Below are 23406 nucleotides of genomic sequence, written 5' to 3'. Positions count from 1 at the left end.
ACTTCACTAATATGGGCTTTGGTTTTCCCAAACTGTATAAGACAAGGAAGTTGAACCAGATAGTCATTATTCTCTCTTCTGCCTCTAAATCTATGATCCTGTGGTTGTATGGTGAAGGAATTTAAAGGAGTTGTAGGAATGAAATTACATAAAAATTAGACTATATTAATGGAGAGAATGACAATCATCAATAAGGAGAGTCTTCTGCAAATGTGGTTACATCAGTAATATTCTTTCTCCTTATTTCTTCATACCAGTACAATGCATTGTACATGGGAGATACTTAACATAAATTTATTATTATATTACATATTACATAAATGTATCATTAATATATACCAAAAAATTAGTCTTATTTGTTAGAGGGGTAAGGAGGGAAGGAGAATAGGAAAAGTGTCCTACAGAAAGTGAGCTGAGTTTTGAAGGAAGTTAGAGAAGCTAAAAGAAAGAAGTGAGAAAGCATGGTGGACAGTTGCTTGGTACAAAGTCATGCCATCTTGTGGAGTATTGTGTACAAAGAACAGCAAGGAGGCTGGGGTAGCTGGATGGTGGAGAATATGGGTCACCATCTGCTCTCAGATATGCTATCCTTTCTAGATTTTCATAGCAATCTTCTCTACTGGTTCTCCTGTAAAGGGATTGTATTGTATCAAAGGCATCTCCAACTCAACATGTCCAAAATAGAACTCATTATCTTTTTATCCAACCTCCTCTCTTCCCAACTTTTCTATTACTGTCAAAAGTACCATGGTCCTCCCCTATATCTAGATTCAAAACTGTTTTTAATCTTAGACTTCTCACTCTCATCCCACACATCCAACTATTGTTAAATGTTGTCACTGATATTTTCACAATATCACTCATATATGTCTGATCCTCTATACTCGCACAGTCACCATCTAAGTGTAGATCCTCAGCCCCTTGTACTTGAACTATTGCAATAGCTTTCTAGTTGGTCTCACATCTCTCTGTCTTCCAATTTATCTTTCTACCAAAATGATTTGCCTAAAGTCCAGGTATGATCATAATACCTTCCCCCATTACTAAACTCTTTTTTACCTCCAGCATCAAATGTAAAATCCTGTTTGACTTTTAAAACTTTTTACAATCTGGCTCCTTCTTACCTTTCCAGTCTTCTTACACTTCACTCTCCTCTGGATATTTGACGATCCAGAAACATTCACCATTATTTTGCTGTTTTTTGCATATAAGTTCTATCTCCCAACTCTGGGTCTTTTCATTCCTTAACTTGGATGAAGATCTAGCAAAAGAAGACTGAGAAGGAAAAAGCAGATAGACAGAAAGTAGACATGTAGGAGAAAAACCAGGAGAGAGCAGAATTTAAAAAACTGAGAGAGAATAAAATATCCAGAAGGAGATGATAATCAATAGTGTCAAGGACCATTGCAGAGAAGTGAAGGATGAGAACTGAGACAAGATTAGATTTGGTAATTAATTGGTATTATTGGTAATTATTGGCATTATTTGGTAATTATTGGTAACTTTGTAGAAGATAGTTTGTATAAAATGATGGTATCAGAAGTCAGACATAGTAAAGGGTTTGGAAATGAGTTAGAGGAAAGAAATTGGATGTATCATATTGAGCTTTCTCAAGGTATTTAGCTGAGAGGAGAAGAAATGCCAAGCAACAGATAGACAGTTGTTGAATCAAACAGTTTTTAAGGATAGAGGAAAATATGGGCTCCTTTTTAGACAGAAAGGATGCACTCAGTGTTTAAGGAGAGACTGAAGATTAGAGAGAAGAAGGAACTCTCAGCAACTGGCCTCAGTTTTTTAGGTGAAGTCTGAAACAAAGTTCTCAGATGAGAGGGTGGAAAGGGAGATATGTAGTGGGTAGCTTCATGAGTTGAGTTTCTTGATTTTCTTCACATTTTTCATGTACCATTTTTAACGACACATACATAGAAGCTCAAGAGGCAGATGGTAGGGCTGAGATTTGGCAAGATATGATTGGTGATCAGACTGGGGGCAAAGGAATCAAGAGTAAAGAGTAGGGGTGGCTAGGTGGTGCAGTGAATAGAACACTGGCCCTGGAATCAGGAGGACTTGAATTCAAATCTGGCCTCAGACACTTAATAATTACCTAGCTGTGTGGCCTTGGGCAAGCCACTTAACCCCATTGCCTTGCAAAAAAAAAAAGAGTAAAGGGTAGTGGGGAAGAGGGTAGAGCATAGCCAATGCAGGACTGATGGCCTTGGAAAGAACTGAAGGGTGGAAGAAGTGGAGGTTAGGGTGGGGATAAAGTAGAACATTAGAGGTCACAATGTATGGAGAAAAGAAAGAATGATAAAAAAAATTATGATCAGTTAAAGGAATTTCAGAGTTCATGAACATGAAAGATGAAGTTGTGAGTGATGGCAAGTAGTAAGTCAAGTCAACTAGCATTTATAAGTCCTTACTATATGCTGAATACTCCAAATATGGTCCATTTTGCCAAAGAATAGAATTTATATAGAGTTGTATATTTTTTGTGTATATAAACTTTTTCATGTATAAATATGTGTATTTATAGATATACTCATACATATAAGTAAATAATATAGAGAGAGCACAAGCTCATTTTCTTAAGTCAACCAGCAATAATGAATATAGAGAAATATATAAATAAATATATAAGTATATAGAAATATAGACACATATATATATAGTATCATATATTTATCTATAAATCTATTTTGTATCTATATGATATAAAATAGATTCTGTCATTTCAGTTTCAGTCCTGTCTTCCTTCTCAGTCTTCTGTAACCATTTTGGGGGATTTTCTTAGCAGAAATACTGGAATGGTTTGCCACTTCCTTCTCCAGCTCATTTTATAGATGAGAAAACTGAGGTACACAGTATTAAGAGACTTGCCCAAGTTCTTCCTGGTGGCACAGCGGCTAGAACAGTAACCTGGAATCAGAAAGACATGAGTTCAAATCCAGTCTCAGATGTTTTACTGCTGTATAACCCTGAACAAATGGCTTAACCCTGTTTGCCTCATTTAACTTTTTTTTTTTAAATCTCTTTGGGATACTGACCAAGCAGTAGTATTGCTAGATCAAAGGATCAGCAAAGTTTGATGGTTCTTTGGGCAGAGTTCCAAATTGTTCTTCAGAATGGTTAGATTAGTTCAAAACTCAACCAACAGTATCTTAGTGTCATAATTTTCCCACATCTTCACCAACATTTATCATTTTTCTTTTCTTTCATATTAGCCACTCTGATAGGTATGACATATTATCTCAGAGATTTTTTTTAATTTAAATGCAACACTCCTATCAGGAAATAACACAAATCATTGGTGTTATTAACAGTCATTTTCACATAGGAAGGATGGAATATTATCAAATCTTCTAATTCATTTAGTCCATTTAGCTCATAAACATTTACTAAGTGCTTATTGTGTACCGGACATTGTGCTAAACTCTGGGGACATAAAGGTAAAAGACAATCCCTGCCTTTAAGAAACTTCCAATCTAATGAAGGAAAGACAACACTCCAAAAGAAACTGAAAAGAGTTGGGAGAGGGAGAAGGGAAAGGAGGATACCTGAGGGCATGATAAAATCCAACAGTGCAAAAATAGACAGCCTGGACATTTTCTTTAAATAGAGGACCCTTTAGTACCTTCCTTTTCAAAATGAGAAAACTGAGGCGGCAAAAAACTGGTCCAACTGGTAGACACAAGCTAGCAATTGAACTGAGCCCTGGATCTTTGTAATGATATCATTCTACACTATCATTGGTGCACAATGTAAGGGCAATGTTTAAACTGCTTTTCTTGGGGTTTAAGGCTCTTTATGATGTCATGCTGCTCCACCTTGCCAGTTTTTGCTCCTATGTAGCACTTTTCTCCACATATTCTACACTCTATCCAAACTGAACTATTGGCTTCCCCTTTGAACATACTCTGTATTTTCCTACTTCCATGCTTTTGTCCTCACTGTTCTCTATCCCTTGGTATCCCTTTACTCTCCCTTTCTCCTTTTGAACTCCTGTAATGCTCTTTAATGCCCTTAATGAACCCTGTTCCTAAGAACTTTCCACTATCAGAACTCATAGGGAACATTGTTTTTCATTTCTTATCATATAATATCTGATGGTTACTTGTGTTTGGTTTTTTAATCCCCTTACCTTGAAAGCAGAGATAATGAATGACTCTTCAAGAAATATAGGTGATACAAAGAGGACCTAAGGAAATATTCCAATCATACTAAAATGAGTCACATAACAAAATGGAAGTAGCTAGAGCTCTACCTAGGTCAGATAAGATAGCCTTTCTCCCCAGGATACTGAAATTTAAAACAGGTATCTACCAGAGCCTAACACATAGTTAGTAAGAATAATTAGTAAAAATAATAGTTAAAAGAGGTAGATGTCAAATAATCTGCATTTCCTTCCCCAACTACAAACTTTGGTGAGCTCCCTAACACCTATCCCTTCCCTCCCCCAAACAACTGAACTTGTTCTTAGGCATCTAAGAATCCTTTTCATGTTGCCTGCTCCTAGTGCATTTTGTGAATTTAGTCCCAGGAGCCAAAATTGTGCCTTGTATCTCTGACCACAGAAGAAACAGCTCAAGAAAGATGGTTTAAACAGAATCAGATTTTGGGAATGGTCAGTAGGAGTGCCAGTAAAAAGAAGCCAGTGGGAGAGAGGAAAACAAAGGATTAAGAATATAGATAAAGGAATGGTGGTATTTGAAAGTGAAGATGAATCTAGTTTCGATTCTCACATCAATGGGGAGACAGGGTGGGGACTTGAAAAGGGAAGAAATGTAGTGACAGCACAAAGATGGGTAGATTATTCTGTCAGCTACCTTTTGAATTGATGGGTGAGGAGTGACAGCAAAGAAAGAGGCCAGTTATGGGATTCAAGACAGAATAGACCTAAAAAAAAAAGCATCTCACTGGTAGAACTGGAGAAAAACCAATGCTCAATAAAGGTGTAAAGAACATTTTGTTATACACTCAGAATGTTTCTGGTACCATACAGAACAAATCATTCCTAGTCTCTGCTTTCCAGTCAAAAATATTCACTCTTTTTGCTTTCATTATTGATCTGGCTCACTTGGTGAATGTTAAATGGCTAGGGGAGAGGGAGTGGCAGAGAGAGAGAGAAGTTAATACAATTTAAAGCTCATTCACTCATGAAAATATTCCAATGTGAACACTTTAAGGGTAAGGATTGTATTTTGCCTTCCTACCAGATCTGGACTAGGTAACCTTCAAGTTTCCTTCCGACTGTGACAATGTTAGCTCGTGTCCCTCTAATAGTGGAAAAGACCTAGAAACCAAGGAGAGTAGAGAGATTTTTCAAGAAAATAGAGAGTGGTTGAGGGGGGATATTAAAGGGACAATGAAGTCAAAGTTACTCCTAATATTGTCTTGGGAAGAAGGAAAGGGACTAGTGTGAAAGAAGAGTTTAGGGTAGATGAGAAAATAAAAAGAAATCATTTGTCCCTATCCATTCATATGGTATCAGGGGGAAAAACACTTTCTCCAATTCATGGAAGAGTAGAAATTATACTGACTCAATTCAAAGCTTGAACCTGAACTCAAATCCTGGCTCTGATGATTACTAATTGTGTTACCTTCAGCAAGTCACTTAATTGACATCCCTGGGTCTCAGTATCCTCATTTGTACCAAAGAAAACTCAGCCATGTTGTGGGCTAAATGAAAGAAATAAAGCTAGGGGAGGAGGGTGGAGTTTTTTTAAAAAATCTCTTGTGAGGAGTAGGTGTGGGAGAGGCAAGTTATGTTAGGGAAAGAGATTATAGCTCTTTATTCTTCACTTCTCTCCATTTCAAAACCCCTTTACATCTCTTTTTTCCTTTCCCCAGTAACTGATGGTGAAATGGACCTACTCCTTGCTAAAACAAGCCACTCTACATGTGTCCTTGATCCAATTCCTTCCTATCAACTTCAGGAAACTACCTTCTCAAACATTCCCCCTCTCTCTAAACCCCAGTTTTTCTCCTATCTACATCTTCCTTACTGTCTTCACACATTCCCAAATCCCTCCCATCCCTCAAAAATCTTCACTAGGCACTACCATTCCTTCAAGCCATTATATTATATATTATTGTATATAATATATCAATATAAACAATTTTTAAAGTCATCCTTCTCCACCCATTTGCTACATTTACATTTTTCCTCATGTAGATTTTCTCCTTTGGGGGCTTTGGAAACTTTATTGTCCCAGTTTTTCTCTAACCTAACAACTTCTCAGTCTTCTTTGCTGTTTCAGCATCCATATCACATCCTTTAATTAGAGGTATTTCCTCAAGGTTCAAGTCCTTCTCTTTTTTCTCTCATTTGTAATCTCTCATTGGTTCAATTATTATTTCTATTGAGATAACTCTCAGATTTTTACAGGATGTCCCAAAAGTGTTGGTGAAGTTTTAAGCTTTAATAACTTTGGTAATATAATGCTACAAACTTATAAAAAGTCATTTGAAAGGTTGGTTATTTACATTTTAAAATAATTGATATACTTAGTTAATTTTTGCACTTTATAAAAATATAAATATCAATGTTGCTCAGTGATTAAAAAATTCATAATACTAGCCTTAAAATCAACCAGAAATTGAAGTTTGATGCATATACTAGTTTTTACATGATATTATAAGAAAAAATCTAAGGGAAATAAATATGAGGTAGCTCAGGAAGGGAACCTCTTCTATTTAACTACCTGTCTGAGAAAGCATCATCCAGAAATTGTCATATACATAATAACTAATAATATGACATCCCATTTTGTTAAAATTAAAATTTTAAGTGTGTTATTCAAAATTCACAAATATTTATACAAAATGATTCTATACATACTTCTATTTATCCATTATTTCTCTATTGCAGATAGCATCTTCATTTGAGTTTTATAGTTTAATTTGGGTATTTATAATAAAATGACTTTTTCTTTCAACTGCCATTTTATTTTCTTTATTCATAAGACCTGGGAAGTTTTCTTGTATTATTTCTTGCATCATGAAGTCAAAAATTTTTGACATGTTCTTCTGAGAGACTTTTAATTCTTAGGTTTTCTCTATACATCTTATCTTTGAGATGAATATGATCTGCTTGAATTGAGAGCATGTTTTCTTAAGGTTATTGCTTTTTGCTTTTCTTTTTCAAGATTATTCTCACTCTGTGTATTTGCATTCCCAATCAGTTGGGGGTTTTTTTGGTTTCTTTGATGAGATTTGCTATTACAGGTTCAAGTTTTTCTATGCCAATTATTTCATTTATGAAAGGTCATAAATTCTGTTCTCATAATTTTCATCTATCTTTTAAATAGCTTAGTAACAACGTGTTGTGGTTTCATGCTCTCCTCTAAAGTCACAGGGTCAACATCACATGTTGAATTGTTTTCCTTTGTTTTATTCTTTTTATTCATAGATACCTAAATTTATTTACTAAGTCTGGAAGCCATATTTCATTCTGTATTGATATTTCTTCATTGATTTATCTGCTTATTCCTCTTGAGATCTTCAGTAATTTCATTCTTTTTTCTCTTTATTTCCCCCATTACTCACTTTTTTGATTCCCTCCCTTCTTATAAATGGTTTCTCTCAATTTTAGATCTCAAAGCATTTCAGCCCCCTTTTACACTGGATAAGTCAGCTGAATGGCTAAGTTCTCTTACTCAATTGACTTTTGGGAGGGAGACAGAATTGACCCCAGCTAGATGCTGGGATCTTACCATCAGGCTTGGTGGATTGCCATTTAACACATCACACAGTGTTCCCTATCTCATTCTCTCTTTTTTCTCAGTTCCCTGACTCAGCAGAAGAGGGGATTGGACTAATTTCTGTTGTCTAGAGTTTGGATCTTCTGGTGCTGGTGTTGAGGAAAAGCTATCAGGATATGGGATTTTCTAATTATGTACCATTTTTTATTTGTGTAGCACTCCTTATCCTCTGTTTTTTTCATTCATCTACAGGGATGTAGTATAGAATACTATCATTACACTAGCTAAATATCTACATCAAATTTCTGCAGTTTGGAGCTTGGATTCTACAGTCCTAAAAAGAGGGAGGATGAGAGTATGGGGTTCTGCTGTGCTGCAAGTTCGTGGGTCAGAAGGGAGTGGGTTAGGCAGTAGGGAATGGGATTTATTTAGTCATTAATTCTTAGTGGGGTTTTTTTAACCTTCTCTTGGTTTCCTGGCCTTTTAGACCAGGGAGACAACTAATGCTGCTTTATCATTGCTGCATAACTTCTGTTTTGGAGAGGTTTGATGGGTCACAAGGATCAGAGAAAATGTATAGAACTCCAACTTGCTGGCCCTGTAGATGACTAGACACTGAGAGAATTGAGGAAGAATTCTGGTTAAGCTAACAGGGTTGGGGAAAAGCTATTTTTTGCTCCCTCCCCTTTAGGAACTCTTCTCTAGTATTCTCACTTCCCCTCTCCCCACCATGCCCTATTACCACTATGATTACTTATTTAATTCATAAAGTATTTATTAAGTGCCTATTGAACACCTATCTTTTTCATTTTTGGTTAAATTCAGATTTGCAGGACTCTGTAAATCTTCAACATTGAGGTTCTAAAGGCAAAACCAAAGTAGCAATAATACAGAGGGAAAAGGAATAAACATAATCAAAAGAGCTTAGATGAAATCAAGCTCTGAAATTTACTAGCTATGAAGCTGTGAAAAAGTCATTTAATCTCTCAGACCTCAGTTTCCTCCTCTATAAAATGATGAATTACACTCAGTGACATATAAGGAAGGAAGGAAGGACTTTGAGTGTCTTTAAAATTGTCACTTTCAAGATAAATCTCGTGTAGCATGGGGGGGAAGGGGAGGAGAGGGTGGTCATTGTGAAGCACCAAAGGATACAGAATAGACATCTCTAACCTCTTATCCCCTAACTTTTCAATGGAGACTTTCATTCCCTACCAGGAGAGACAGTAAGAGTTTGGGACTGGAGGTTACAATTCAGCTCTCCTCAGAAAGATGGAGAACAAAGCTCCTTAAGTTATTATTCATCTAGGAGAGATGGTTAATAGTCATTAACTTCTGATAACTGGGGCCGGGGGAGGACCCTAAGCTTTATATTTAAGGCTTAATCCCTTTCCCTTCAAATATTAACTCTACAATGAAAACATATTGTGGAATATTCATGTATCAAAATATAATAAAACTGAAGTCAGAGAAGGCATTCAGAGGAGAATATATGCCAGATATTATAGGCTGAAGGAGTCTTCCCATTGGGAGAGAGATAATTCAGCTCAACTAAGGAAATGATATAGATCTGACCCAAAGGGAAGTCTCTACTAGAGTTAGCTGAACAGTGACATGATGGAGACTGCTGGCTCTTCTCAAGTCTTCCTAGAGTCCTTTCTTTCAACTATATGAATTAGAGCTGGCCTCTTCCATCTTCCTTTTTGAAACTGGGAGCCAGAAACACCTGAAGTGACTTGACACTAAATGAATTAAATTTGAGGAGTCCCAAAGAAGACTAAAGAAAACTAAAGCTTTCTCCCTCTCACATGCATCTCATGCAGTACAGTGTATACCTCTCCACCAGTAAGGAGAGAATTCCATACTGATGGGTTTGGGGCAGGGGTTGCATATACATTTACCTTATAAGGGGTGGGTACTTCATCCCTTGAAGTCTTCAAGTGAAGGCTGAATGGGACTACTTATGGAAGATGTAGAGATAATTCTTGGTCAGGGATGAGTCAAACTAGATGGCATCTGAGATCCAATTGATTCCAAGATATTGATTCTGTGTTCTTATTTATAAGCAAATGTAGAAGGAGTTAGATATCCTAATTTGGGAAATCTCATGATCTTGCAAGATTCAATCAAACATTACTCACACTTCATCAGAACTTACTGTTACTCTGATTAAAGGAATAAAACTTCTCCATTTAAATAGGGGAAGAGAACTAACATCTCCTTAGAGATCTCATTTACCACCCAGCTGTACACATTTGGGTTATCTTTGGCTTCTCTACCATGCTCTTGCACCAAAGATCTTCTCCTCTATTCCCCACTTTTCAGCTTTCTTTTGTATATTGTCTCCCCCACCATTATATTGAAACTCCTTTGTATCCCTAGCACTTAGTACAGTGACTGATAGCAGATACTACCTACTACATAGACAATTCTTAATGTTTATTGACTTCTTACCTTTTGGGAGCAGTTAAGTTCCAGAGCATGAAAAATGTGTAAATCTTGAAGAGGGATCTCCACTAAAACTCCATTCTGATAGCCTCATCATGCACTGACCCTGAATTCTCAAAAGACCATGTCTTTGCAGTACTATGTCTTTCTGTTATACAATAAGCACAAAATTGGTACTTAAATGCTAGTTGAATGATGGACTGGTTCTATGAAGCTTTTTTTATACAAGGGCTGGTCCATAGTATGAATTTAATAAACGCTTGTTGATTAGACTTGTTGACTTAATTAAAAGAATGGAAAATAGATCTTGGATCATAGACTAAATCATGGAATATTAAAATTAAAAGGGATCTTTGGGGTTATCGTCCTGATTTTATAAGAGATTTTAAAAAATATACCTTTTGTTTTTATGTTACCTTCATTTCTGAATATAGCCTCTCCCTTTCCCAATCTAGAGAGCAACTCTTAACAAATATAAAGGGATTAAAAAAGTGTTTAGTGAAACTAAAAAATAAATCAACAGTCTGTTACACATTCCACATCATAACCTCCCACCTTCACAAAGAAGGGAAAGAAATTTTTTTCCCATCTTTTATGATAAATGGCTATTTTTTAGACTATAGACAAAACATTGAGGGAGTTCTATCTCCCATTCATTGAGATTTTATTTTACAGAGCATAAAATGAATTTCATTAATACCAAGAACAGAATAAGCAAGAGGAATCTGAATTTAAAAATAAGGAAGATCTTTCTGGTGGTGGGAGTTGTTAATGAATTACTGAAGAAGGTTGTGAATTATCTTTCCCTAGTAAGCCTTTAAGGATAAGTTCAAGGTTGTACCGTAATCTATCTGAAGGCTAAATGTAGTCTTTGGGCCTGGAGTAAGTTACTTCTGGAGGTCATTTTCATACTTAATATTTTATTAGTATATGATATTGTTTCAAGAGCTGATATGGTGTAGTTGATACTTGGAGATAGGATAGCCTGAGTTCAAACCCTGTCATTTTGGGTAAAATCTCCAGGGCAACTTTCAAAGTTTCAGAACAATTGATGATCTGCATTGATAGAGGGCATTTCCTCAGTGGTATAAAGCTATAAAGCAATGAAATAACATCCGTACCCCCCCCCAATAGGAGTTTTATGAGAAAAGGGAAGGTGAGGTGATGTGCATTGCTCCATGTTAATCTGATCTCTTCCCAAAAATCAAGTGAAATCTTGACTTTCTCTATGGTGATTAGCTAAATGAAAATATTATACAAGCCTAATTAACCATGAAGCATGTTTCATTTAAGATTTAAGATGGAAAAAATAAACAAAGTCTTCAAAATATAGTTGTTCAGATGACCATTTTCTAGATACAATTGTACAAATTATACTTTTCTGGATATAATAGTCAGGAATTCAGTTTCTAACACCACCTTACTCACTGAATACCAGGTCTCTGTCACTTAAAGAATGGAAATAATGAGACCATTAAGAAATAGCTTAGGCAGCTGAATGGAACAGTAGAGAGCCCTGAGTTAGGGAGACCTGTATTCAAATCCTGCCTTAAACACTTAGTTGTGTGACCCTGTGTACCCTCTCTTAACCTGTTTCAAACTCAGTTTTCTTATCTATTAGGATAACCTACCCTGCAGGTTGTTGTTAGGATCAAATTAAATAATATAAAAAATCTTTTACAAATCTAAAAACACTACATCAATGCTAGGTTTTGTTAAACAAATAAGATATGTAAATAATGTATATATTAATAATATATATAAATATATATAAATAACATAAACTAACAATGTATATAAAAGGCTTTGTAAACATTAAAACACTATAGAGACTCTGAATCTCTGAGTTATAATACTTCTGGGTTTCTTTTCCTTGTATTTATTCTGTTCTCCTGACAATACCATTTTATTCCAGGGTTCAAAACTTATGACCTGAGTTGGCAAACATTTTCACTCTATTTTATTTATACTACAACATGAATATAAAAATACAGAAGTTTGAAGACATGAACTTCAAATTAAATTATCCTCTTAGAAATACAAAACAAAAAAGACCTGGAAGGGGTCACAAATTCTATTCAAAAAATCTCAAACACTATATTTATGGAAGAGCCCCTCAGGTTCTCAATTAGAGTCGATTTTAATTTTTAAAAAAGCTTGATTGATGGTCTGGTTCCAAGCCTATAGACAATTGAAAATGAGAAAAGTGCTTCTAGAGGCAAGCACATTGATAGAAAGATAGAAAGATAGAAAACTATTAAAAAGTTTATACTCAAAAAGCCCAGGAAGTGAGGGTTACTTAGTAGAGGGGAAGCAGACCTATATGAATTTTGGGGTACAATAATTAATGTTTATCTGAATAATCAAGAAAGGTTCTGATTATATTAATCACAAAAGAAGTGTGTAATATATTTGCAAAAGCATTACTATTATATATTGTAATATATAATGCAACAAGCATTACTATTACTATTATATATCAAGTGTCTATTATATGCCAGATACTGCACACTAGTTATTCAAAGAAAAGCAAAAACATTGTGCCTCCCTTCAAAGAGTTCATGTTTTACTAGGGGAGAGAATGTGCAAACTAGATAGATTCAAGATATTTACATAATAAATTGGGAGTTGTTTCAAAAGGAAGGAAAGATTTCCAGCTTAAAAAAATCATACTTTAAAAAAGTATTTAGGAGTATTGAAACTTACTAGTTCAATTAGTTGAGGGTCTCAAAACCCTCAACTATCTGGAAAATTTAGCTTCCCAGAACAACTCATTCCCTGAAGGTTCCAGACCGTCGAGACTTCACTGTGGATGTTCTTGGACTATCCAGTGTTTTTATTAAAGGACAAAAGGGCATCTAGTCTGGGGAATCACAGTTGCTTTGAATTACATGCTATTTTGAATAAAATCAACATAAGCTTAAGGAGGTTTTACTGTGTTTGGTTTGCAGTCTTTGCTTGGCAGTGTCCTTTCAAAAAGTCGACTCCCTTTGAACTAATCTTCTATTTATAACCTAGCTGGAGAAAGGATACAGCAATGTATACATACTTTAAAATTTTACAGAGCATTGCTTGCCTAGGTCAGTATCTCTGCCCAGAATCCCCACTGTTCGACTTTCTCTACAGTGAGATTTTTCTCAGCTCATCCAGGAAACACATGTGGAGTAACTGTCAATGCCCCAACTGGCATGTCCAGGAATGATGCTATCATTCTTTGAGGGAAGGATCCCAGAGTGTATATAGAACAGAACATTATCTTTGACATCTTTGTAAATATCTCAATTTGTTCTGCTCAACTTTCTATCCAGACTCCCTTAAAAGAACAGGGCAAGAGCTGTTTTGTGTTTTGTTTTGTTTTTTCATTTGTTACTTTCCCCTATCAAATCGTTCCTTTCTTATAACTCATTCCCTCCTCGAAATGATGCCAACTCCATATTTCACTCTTTTTCTGCCCCTCCCTCACACAAATTATTGCAAGTCATTGCAGGCTAAATATAACCCCCAAGTCTGTTTTCCAGATGGTCAGGTCTCGCCATCCAGCCACGACATTTTCCTTATGGCTTTCCAGTCTCGTTTTTTTTCCCCCTCATTTGCTTTCTTTTCTCTTTCTTTCTCACCTATTTTTTATGTCTCTCTCTCTCTCTCTCTCTCTCTCTCTCTCTCTCTCTCTCTCTCTCAGCTCCCCTCTACTTTCTTTTCTCCTAGTTCAAAGGAAAGTACTCAGCACTATTTGAGAATGGAAATTGGGGAAGCAAGTGAACAATCTGGATAGAACATCAGCCTCTCTTTTCCTCTCATTGTTATGTTGTTATTAATCCTTCATTCTTGAGGAAAACCATATCAGAGTAGTGATGCCATGACAACCCTGTGAATTGGATTGGGGGGGGGAGGGGGGCTGTGCTAAATCACCAGCCTCATTTTCTCCTCCAGAACCTTCTGGGTCCAGTGGCCAGAAATGAATTAGGATGACTAGAAATGTTCCTGGATGCAGTGGGAGACCTTGGCTTTAAAGCTTTTCCCAGGTCACAGCTTGACTGAGACAGTGCCCATTTATTCCTTAAGGTTAGGTAAGAATGACCACTTCCAAAAAGAGGATTCTGATTGAGTTCTGTCTAAACCAATCAGGACCCAAACAATGGCCAAGTGGGCTTACTTGGCCTGAGAGGGATTATTAACTGATCAAGGATAGTTAGAATGATTTGAGGCCTGTAAACCCAAAGAAATCTTACTAGGCCTTTGGGCAGATCACCCAAAAGTAGAAGAAGAAGAACTAGGACAACTGTATTTAGACTGGCTGTGGACTATATTATCCCCATCCAGAGGAAGAAAAACAAAACAAAATACACATATAAAACAAAACAACCCTTCCAAATCTGATGAACACTATAAAAATTGTCTCTTATGTATCTCTTTCCCTTAATCCTAATTCCTCATAAGAAAATGACTAATTTGTAAGCATGTTTATCAAAACATGTATGTACAATGCTAACCTGACTGCTCACCACTGAGGCGAGGGGGTGGGAAGGGAGGTGGAAGGCAATTTTGTAACTTAAAAATATACATGTGTGTATGGCTCAAAATAAATAAATTAATTAATTTTAAAAGGAGGAGGAGGAGAAGATGAAGGAGAAGGAGAAGAAGAAAGAGGAGGAGGAGGAGGAAGGAGGAGGAGGAGAAGGGGAAGGGGAAGGAAGGAGAGGAAGAAAGAAAGGGGAAAGAGAAAGGGAGAGAGAAAAAGGGGAGGAGAGAGGGAGAGACAGACACAGACACAGATAGAAACAGACAGAGAGAGAGAGGGAGAGAGACAGTGACAGACAGAGACAGAGAGATGCAGAGACAGAGAGAGAGAGAGAGAGAGAGAGAGAGAGAGAGAGAGAGAGAGAGAGAGAGAGAGAGAGAAGAGAGTGCTTTACTGATGGCGTTCTCTCACAAAGCCATAACAAGACCCACATTGTTTGCCGGGCTATCTGTCGGTTTCTGATTCACTCTCTGCCAAAGCAGCCTGAGCAGGTTCACAGCTGGCCCAGGGATATGCTTTCCAGCACATTCAGGACTTGGAATGGTCCCAGGTTTCAGGAACACATGAGGGAGGGAGACAGAGTAAAGTGAGGAGGGAGCTTTGGGGATGGGGAGATGGGAGTCAATATCTTTCTTTCTTCAAGGTGACTCTCCTTTTTCACTATCTGATAGTGGGAACAGTGTCTGAGGACAGAAGCTATATTGAAAACCTACACAGGTTTGGAAGAGGGCAAGGAGGAAAGAGAGAAGATAGGCAAATTTATTTAATACTTGATTAAGGTCTTCTTGTATGCTGCAGGGTCCCCTCTGACACAACAATCTCAATCCAATTACCCTCTCAACTACTCAGATGTAAGCCTGCCAGGATTGCTGAGAAATAGAATCATTATAGCCTGTTACTGGCACATAACAACTGGACTTTGTGTTGTTTCTCCCAAAAAAGTCACAAAACCAGAAATGTGGGAGAAAAAGATCGGAATGGCAGGTCCCTAAAATGATCCCTGGAAGACTAGGAGTCTGGACCTGTTTCTTGAAACTGTTGGTATCTTTTATATTATCTCTCTTTAAGGTTCTTTCTATCTCTAAATTTATAATCCTATTGTAGCAAATATACTCAAGCTCATTGTCCCCCAAGCCAGGCATGCTCTCTCTCTCTCTCTCTCTCTCTCTCTCTCTCTCTCTCTCTCTCTCTCTCTGTCCTAGGGATACCTGAATTTGAACTGTTTCTTCTCTAATGCTATCAGCTAACCTGCCCCCCCAAACTATGTTTCTCTCACTGTTTATGTCAGTGAGCAGTGCTCCAATTCCAATTAACAACTTATCAACTTCTTAAAATTATAGCAATTACCCTATAACAACTTGGTCTCTGGGAGGGCAGGCTCACGGTACAGTTTTTACATAATATTGGTGCTGCCAAGTTCAAAGTCCACACAGGGGATGATTACAGATGAATCTTTGTTTTTGCTACTACTGAACACCAAAGTCATTCCCAAAGATTACTTCTTGCTTCTTGACCTTTTGAAATTTATAAGGCTAAAATGTCCAATACTTTCATCTACAGTGGAAAAGAATGTCAAGGTCAAAAGACAAAGGCCCATTCTAGAGGTCCACATGTTGGCCTCTGTGGGTATGATCCAAGGCCTCTCCTCCTTGTATCATTGTCACTTTCTGGATGTCATCAATGAAGGCATCAAACTAAAAGCAGAGCAGCCAAGGAAAAAAATGGCCTAGGTAGCTGAAAAGAAAATGACCAGTGAGAATCAGTCAAGGCTAACTGAATTCTGTTGAAAGTATTCCTTTTTCCAACTATGCAACCATCCAAAAATGCTTCTCCTAGCTAGTCAACCAGAACCACTTAAAGAACATCTATAACAGGTTCCAAAAGCTTTCCAAGACACTTCTATTACATGTCATCACAATTCTCCCCAGGCTCTCCACATGAGGAGACAGTGTTAGAGGAACTCTGGGAATGGGCCAGTCCCCAATATACTCTGATCTCTTGTATCCTATTATAGGAAGAATCAAAGCCAGATATTAGAGGCCAGTTATGGAACAGCTAGAGTCAAAATTCAAAATCCACCCCAGCCTAGATCATGACCCAAAACTTTGAAAGAGAGAATGTCCATCTTACCTGATTGGACTTAATCTTGGGTCTAAAGTAATTTATGATGGTAACTAAGGAGCAATTGAGCACCCTATGTTCACTATACTTTCAGCCTGGATATTGTAGAACTCTTTGATGTTGCCTGGTTCTAAGTCATTGTGTGACTTTGTACAGATCATTTTACTTCTCTTCTCCTTAGTTTCTTCCTCAGTCACATAGTTGCACCCTGTAGTCCAGGTCCATGGGAAATCTCCTCATTCCAGTAATCTCCAAGTGTTCTCAAATCTAGGATGACCAATCTGTCTGCTGGAATTCACCGACCCTCAGTAGTCTTGACTTCCATAAGTCCCTCCATGGAAATCCCTATCTCTTAAAGATAGCTACAGGCTGTTTCAGTAATTAAGGAATCAGGAAACTGGATTCAAGACCTAGCACTGCCACTTCTGAGCTGGGCTCTGGACTTCACAACTAACTGATTTCTGAGGCAAATTACATCTTTAAAGTACTATGATTGTATGATTCTTTCATCTAAAAATTCAACATACTTTGTATACATGATGATGTCTGTCCTCGAAGAAGATCATGTGATGCCATGACAAGGATGTAAATTGGATTTGAGTGAGGGGAGTGCTGTGCTATATCACCAGCATCACTTTCTCCTCTAGAATCTTCTGGGTTCAGTGGCCAGATATGGATCAGACTGACTGAAGATGATCCTGGATGTGAGGCTCCCAGGGTTAAATGACTTGTCCAAGGATACACAGCTTGAAAGTATCTGAGGTCACATTTGAACTCAGATCCTCCTGACTTCAGGGACAGTGTTCTGCATATTGTGCCATCTAGCTGCCCCTTAGCAAAGTGATGAAAACACAGGAGATTAAGAGACTTTAGCTCCCCTTCATGGATGGGAAAATAGTGGCTCTGAGAGACCCCACTGTATATCAAAGTCCTAGTCTTTCTCCCATTCCCCCCTCCATCCTTCTTTCCCTGTCCTTGTAAGTAGCATCAGATCTGATAATGGATTAGTGTAGTGAGAGGAAGGAACCATAGAGAATGGGGACTATTACTTCTCCATAAACTATCACAAAGTCCACTCCTTCTTGTCTGACCTTGCCCTGAGTCTAAAAGAAGGCTAGGGATATGACTGGTGGATGGGGTAGAAGGGTTGACTTATTGAAATATGGAGTCCTCTGACAATAGATAAATCTTCAATCAGTTGCAGAGAGAGACAGACAGACAGAGATAGAGACAGAGAGACAGAGGGAGGGAGAGAAAGAAACAGGTTTTTTCCTCTGGAGGGAATATTTACTGGAAAAATGATCTCCCCCACAAAGGGATTAACAGGGTTCCTGAATTCTCATTAGGTCTATCTACATTCAGATCTCATCTCCCTGTTCTCTGGGGGCTAGGGAGGGCAAGAATCATACTAGAGAAAGAAAGTACAAGGTTGAAGTCTTCAATTCCCTACCGCTGGCTAAGCAAATAAAAAGAGCCTTTTGCCAAGATCTTTTATATTGGCCATTGACTTTCAGAGATTTTTTTTTCTGTCACATAAACAAGGTACAAAGAATGTTGGGGAGGAAAACAAGCAAGGAGGAAGTAATGGGGAGGGTAAGAGAGTGAGGAAGGAAAAATCAACATCTTTAAATGCCTAAGTCTACAATCCCACAAGAGCTTGAAGCCAGCTGAACTCCCTGCCTAGAAATGACCTAGACAGACCTAAACCCACTTGACATCTTTTCCTTAGAAAGAAGGTATGTTTATTGGGTAGACAATTCCCCTGTGTCTTTCCCCAAGGAGACTCCAATCTATAAGGAGTCAAGAAGATGGATTCCATCGGGTGGTATAGGCATTGGTAATAGTCTAAAAGTAAGCCAGTTCAACCCCCCACCCTTCCACTTGTGAATTTTGTAGATTAGATAGGTAGATGATAGCCCACCAAGATGAGTGTGTTCCTGGTTAGAAACTGGGAACTTCAGTGTGATGTCCCTTGGGAAATTCAATAAAGACTAATCATAAATGTTAAATATAAACAATAGGTTCCAGTTGAATGTTTAATGGCTTCAAAAGAAGAAGGAGTCATATGATGGCAGAGATTTGTAATAGTACCTACTAGAGTAGAAAATATACTTGACTTGGAGGAAGGAGATCTGAGTTTGAAACCCTCTACTCTTAGAACTCTTAATATCCTCATCTGTCAAAGGAGGGAACGATACTTTCATTACCTACCCTATACTGCAGTCAGAGGAAAGTTCTTTGTAAACTTTAAAGTGTTATAGCAATGTGGTTTATTATCATTATTTTTATAACCTGAAAGATACATAAAAGGAGAAAGTGTCAAAGAACATAAGATTACCTGTTATTCATTGAAAGACAATGTATAGAAAAGCCTTGAGGTTTATTCCTGGCTTTCTCTGGTTAAAAAATGAGGAGAATTTGAAAATACAACCAATGAATCAATAAATATCAAAAACTACTACCTAACACTCTACTAAGTTCTTAGAGACTAGAAACACTTTTAAATTCATTTTATAAATTCATTTCTTGAGAGCAAGGCACAGGCTTTATACAATGAAATAGGGCTTAAAGGAGTGGTTTCCAAACTTTATATGATGACCATACTTTTTGTTTTTCTCTTCAAAAATTTTCACACCAATTCTCATTTATGCAAATAATTTTACTGGCTCATATTTTATCCTAATAAAATTTAAAAATTATTACCATTTTGTAACCACATAATCAAATCTTAAACATATAATAAAACCATTATATATCCAGATCTTTGTTGTTAAAAATATTTTATAGTTTTCATGTTTATAATTCAAAAAGAGAAAGGATAGAAGACTTGAGGTCAGTTCCTTTTTCTCAGATGTGTTATTTGCTTGACACTGTAGAAGTCATTTGAGTTCTCAGTGTCCTAGACAGTTCTCTAACACTGTAAAATGTGAACCATTGGCATTGATAGCAGTTCCCTCATTAGGAATTCCCTTTACCTATGGAATCACAAGCCTAGTCCCCCAAAATTCTTATAAAATTAATATAAATAATATTATTATTATATATTAATTAATATAAATAATATTATTATTGCATTTAATAGGCTGAGAAAGAAAAATTTCTTGGAAAATAGATCACTTACGTTATTGCCTCTAATAATTCTTTTTCAAACACTAATCAGAAATGATATTTTGTTTTCTGTGAAACAGTATTCTGTCACATAAACAACATATTACTAATGTCAGCAAAATTTGCATCATTTTTTATTTTTTAATTCCTTTTTTATTCTTTAAGTAATTCTTTATATTTAAATTTTCAAGATCAAAGTTTGTCTCAATGAACAAGTATACTAATCTCTATTACCCATTCCTTTTCCAATGTACTAAGACCAAATGTATTATATCTATCAACGGTGCATAAGTACTTTATTTGTTGATATTTAGAAATACCTGGGTCTTTTAAAAAACTGTTTCTGCAGACAAATAAAATAACTAATAAACATACCTGTGGTTTTTCTATTTCACTAGCAGAATATATTTTTTAAAAATTGAGAATCATTTAAAATATTATTTTTGAATATATTTTACATAGTTTTAACTTTTATCTTTGTAGACACATTCTCTATCTAGATTAAAGTTACATTTGAAAACTTTGATTTGGAGCATTCAGTTTTGTAAAAATATCCAATCATAACACAAATTTAGGGAGGACTTATTATAAAATGAATTTGCTTTATTTTTATTATTATCATTAAGAAAACTAGGGGTGTTGGGTATATATATTCAAAGAAAATTAGTACCTTGGTATGAGGGTTGCTTTCCACCTTTGATGTCCACCTGAGCCACCTAACTCTCACCTATGGCTCCAAGAAGCAGTAGCATGCACAGTGGCCATACCAGGTAAATCATTTCAACAGGCAGCCTAAACCAGATTGAGGGTAATCAAAGGAGTCTCAAGCTCATTGGTAAGTTAGTGGGCATGTGAAATCTTCCACTGATGGAATGGGCAGAGGAGAATGATTCATTCCAAAAGCCATGAAGCCAGCTGAAGCAGGTGCTGTTGGAGTTTGGTTAGACATTGAAGACTCCGAGGAACCATCTTGATGTTGTCTTGCTATGCTAGATCATGAAGACTTTGGAAGACAGTGTGAAGCAGTTGACTTCATGCAGCTTCTCCCCACTTAAATAAAATTTATATACACAACAAAAGATATCATTCATAACCATCCCTCAAAGTCCTGTGGTGACAGGCAAGTGACAAAACAGCAGGTGCAGATAAACTGGGAGTTGTAGTCACAACCCTGCTCAAAGGCAGGCTAAAGGGTCATTTTCCCACTGAAAGCAGCAATGAGATTTGGCAGCCCCCGGGTGACTGAGGTGCCCTTTGAGGGATTGCATGGCTCACCTCCTGTTGTGAGGAAGGGGATAGAAAAAGTCCCCTAAAAATTGTCTGCTTCCCCAACCCTTGGCTTGATTACCATGATAGGCAGGGAAATCCCACAGCAAAGTCAAGACACACGCAAAAAAATCTACAAAAACTTCTTCAAAGAAGCTTCCACTCACCATACTCCACTCAGTGTGCATGGAATGTGTGCATGCTCTTGAACAACACAAAATCCAATTAACCTGAAAGACAAACAGCTCTTGTTGCAAGAGAACTCAGCAGGTATAGTAGCCCTGAGTGAAACAAGGCTGGGAAATCAAGGCTAACTTACTGAAGTCAGAGCTGTATACACGTTTTTCTGGAGTGGCCACAGTGAAAGGAAACACCATGAAACTGGGGTAGGTTTTGTAATCAAAACTAATCTAGTCAACATTCTTGAGTGCCTACCAAAAGGAGTGAATGACAGGTTCATGACAATAAGATTGCCAGTTCCAGGAAAATGCTATGCCACCCTTATCAGTGCCTATGCTCCCACCATGATGAACACTGATAAAATTAAAGAAAAAATATTATGAAGACCTGGAGACCCTTATCATCAATGTACCAAAAGAGGACTAGTTTATAATTCTGGGTAGTTTTAATGCTAGAATAGGCTCATATTACCAGATGTGGCAGGGAGTACTTGGGAGGAATGGAGTTGGAAAGAGCAAAAACAATGATCACCTTCTACTGAAGACCTGGGCATTTCATGACCTTCTCATCACAAACATGATCTTCCATTTACCTAAACATGATAAAACTTCCTGGATGCACCCTCTAGCAAACTTTGTAAGGAGAAAAGAAAGACAGGATGTGAGAATGACAAAGGCAATGTGTGGTGCAGAGTGCTGGACTGACCACAGACTCATTCTTTCTAAACTAGATATTGACATTCAACCAAAGCTATGACACCAAGGCAAAATGAATACTAGAAGAATTAATGTCAAGTGATTAGAGTATCTTTCTGGGCAGAAACAGTTTGTTGCTTTCTTGGAGGGAAAACTGAACCAACACCCAGTTGGCAACATTGGAGCAGAAAAAGAGTGGGCAGCTTTCAGAAAACACTTGCAAACACCAAGACTGGTTTGATGAAAATGATGGGGAAATACAGAAGCTGCTAAATAAAAAATGAGAACTCCAAAGGGTTTACCAGTAGGAGAGTTCATCTATTTCTAAGAAAGCAGCATTTAATTCCATCAAAAGTAAAGTGCAAGCAAAGCTTAGAGAGATGCAGGACTCTTAATCAATAAGAAGGCAGATGAAATTCAATTTTATGCAAATAGTAACAAACCCAAATATTTTTATGATACCCTAAAGGCTATTTATGGAACTAAGACATATGGTGCATCTCAACTACTCACTGCTAATGGATCTACATTGATTAACGATAGGGACAAGATCCTAAAGAAATGGGCCCACTTCCATAGTGTTCTTAATAGACCATCATCAATCATTTATTTCAGCAGCCATTGTCTGTTTATTACAAGTTGAAGTCAATTAGTTTCTAGCTGAAGTTCCAACTGAAAAAAAAAGTTTTGAATGCCATTAGGCTCCTTTCAAGTGGCAAAGCACCTGGTACTGATTCTACTCCAGTTGAGATCTACAAGGTGGGGGGTCCATTGCTCATCCAAAAACTGACTGAAATTTTCCAGGTTATATGGCATGAAGAGGTTATCCCCCAAGAATTCAAAGATGCCTCTATCATCTATCCCAAAAAGGTAAAGGGAAAAGATTATCCTGTGGTAATCACAAAGGCATTTTTCTTTTAGTCCTTGCTGGTAAGATTCTTGTCAGAGTCCTTCTCAAAAGGCTGATCCTTCACCTGGAAGATGGTCACCTCCCTGAGAGCCAATGTGACTTCAGAAAGGGTTGAAGAATATTTGATATGGTCTTTGCTGCTCTATAACTCTAGGAAAAAATGCCAATAATAGAATAGGGATCTGTATACAATATTTGTAGATCTGACCAAGGCCTTTGATATTGTCAATAGAGAGGGTTTATGGAAAATTATGTCAAAATTTGGTGCTGAAAGAAGTTTATCAGTACTGTACATCAATTTCATGAAGGCATGCATGGGTTCTGGATAGTGGACAATGCTCTTGAGATTTCCCAGTCACCAGTGGAGCGAAACAAGGATGTGTCCTTGCTCCCATACTTTTTAGCATGATATTTTAGTCTCTATTATTTTCACTTACTCTAATTTTAACTGTTCTAGTT

General features: G+C 37.1%; 1 long non-coding RNA gene across 1 annotated transcript; it reads right to left on the bottom strand.

Moving 5' to 3' along the window:
* Window positions 1–2731: 2731 nt before the first annotated feature.
* LOC141522542 (uncharacterized) lies at window positions 2732–13113 on the bottom strand. The gene is made up of 3 exons (XR_012478230.1): window positions 12855–13113; window positions 9602–9754; window positions 2732–2916 (listed from the first exon to the last, which is right to left on the bottom strand). It is a non-coding gene; the product is annotated as an uncharacterized LOC141522542 (long non-coding RNA).
* Window positions 13114–23406: the final 10293 nt, after the last annotated feature.

Source organism: Macrotis lagotis, chromosome 4 (assembly GCF_037893015.1).
Source record: "Macrotis lagotis isolate mMagLag1 chromosome 4, bilby.v1.9.chrom.fasta, whole genome shotgun sequence".
In the NCBI taxonomy this organism is placed as follows: domain Eukaryota; kingdom Metazoa; phylum Chordata; class Mammalia; order Peramelemorphia; family Peramelidae; genus Macrotis; species Macrotis lagotis.
The sequence above is the reverse complement of the archived record's forward strand: the minus strand, read 5'-3'. Positions and strand labels throughout refer to the sequence as shown.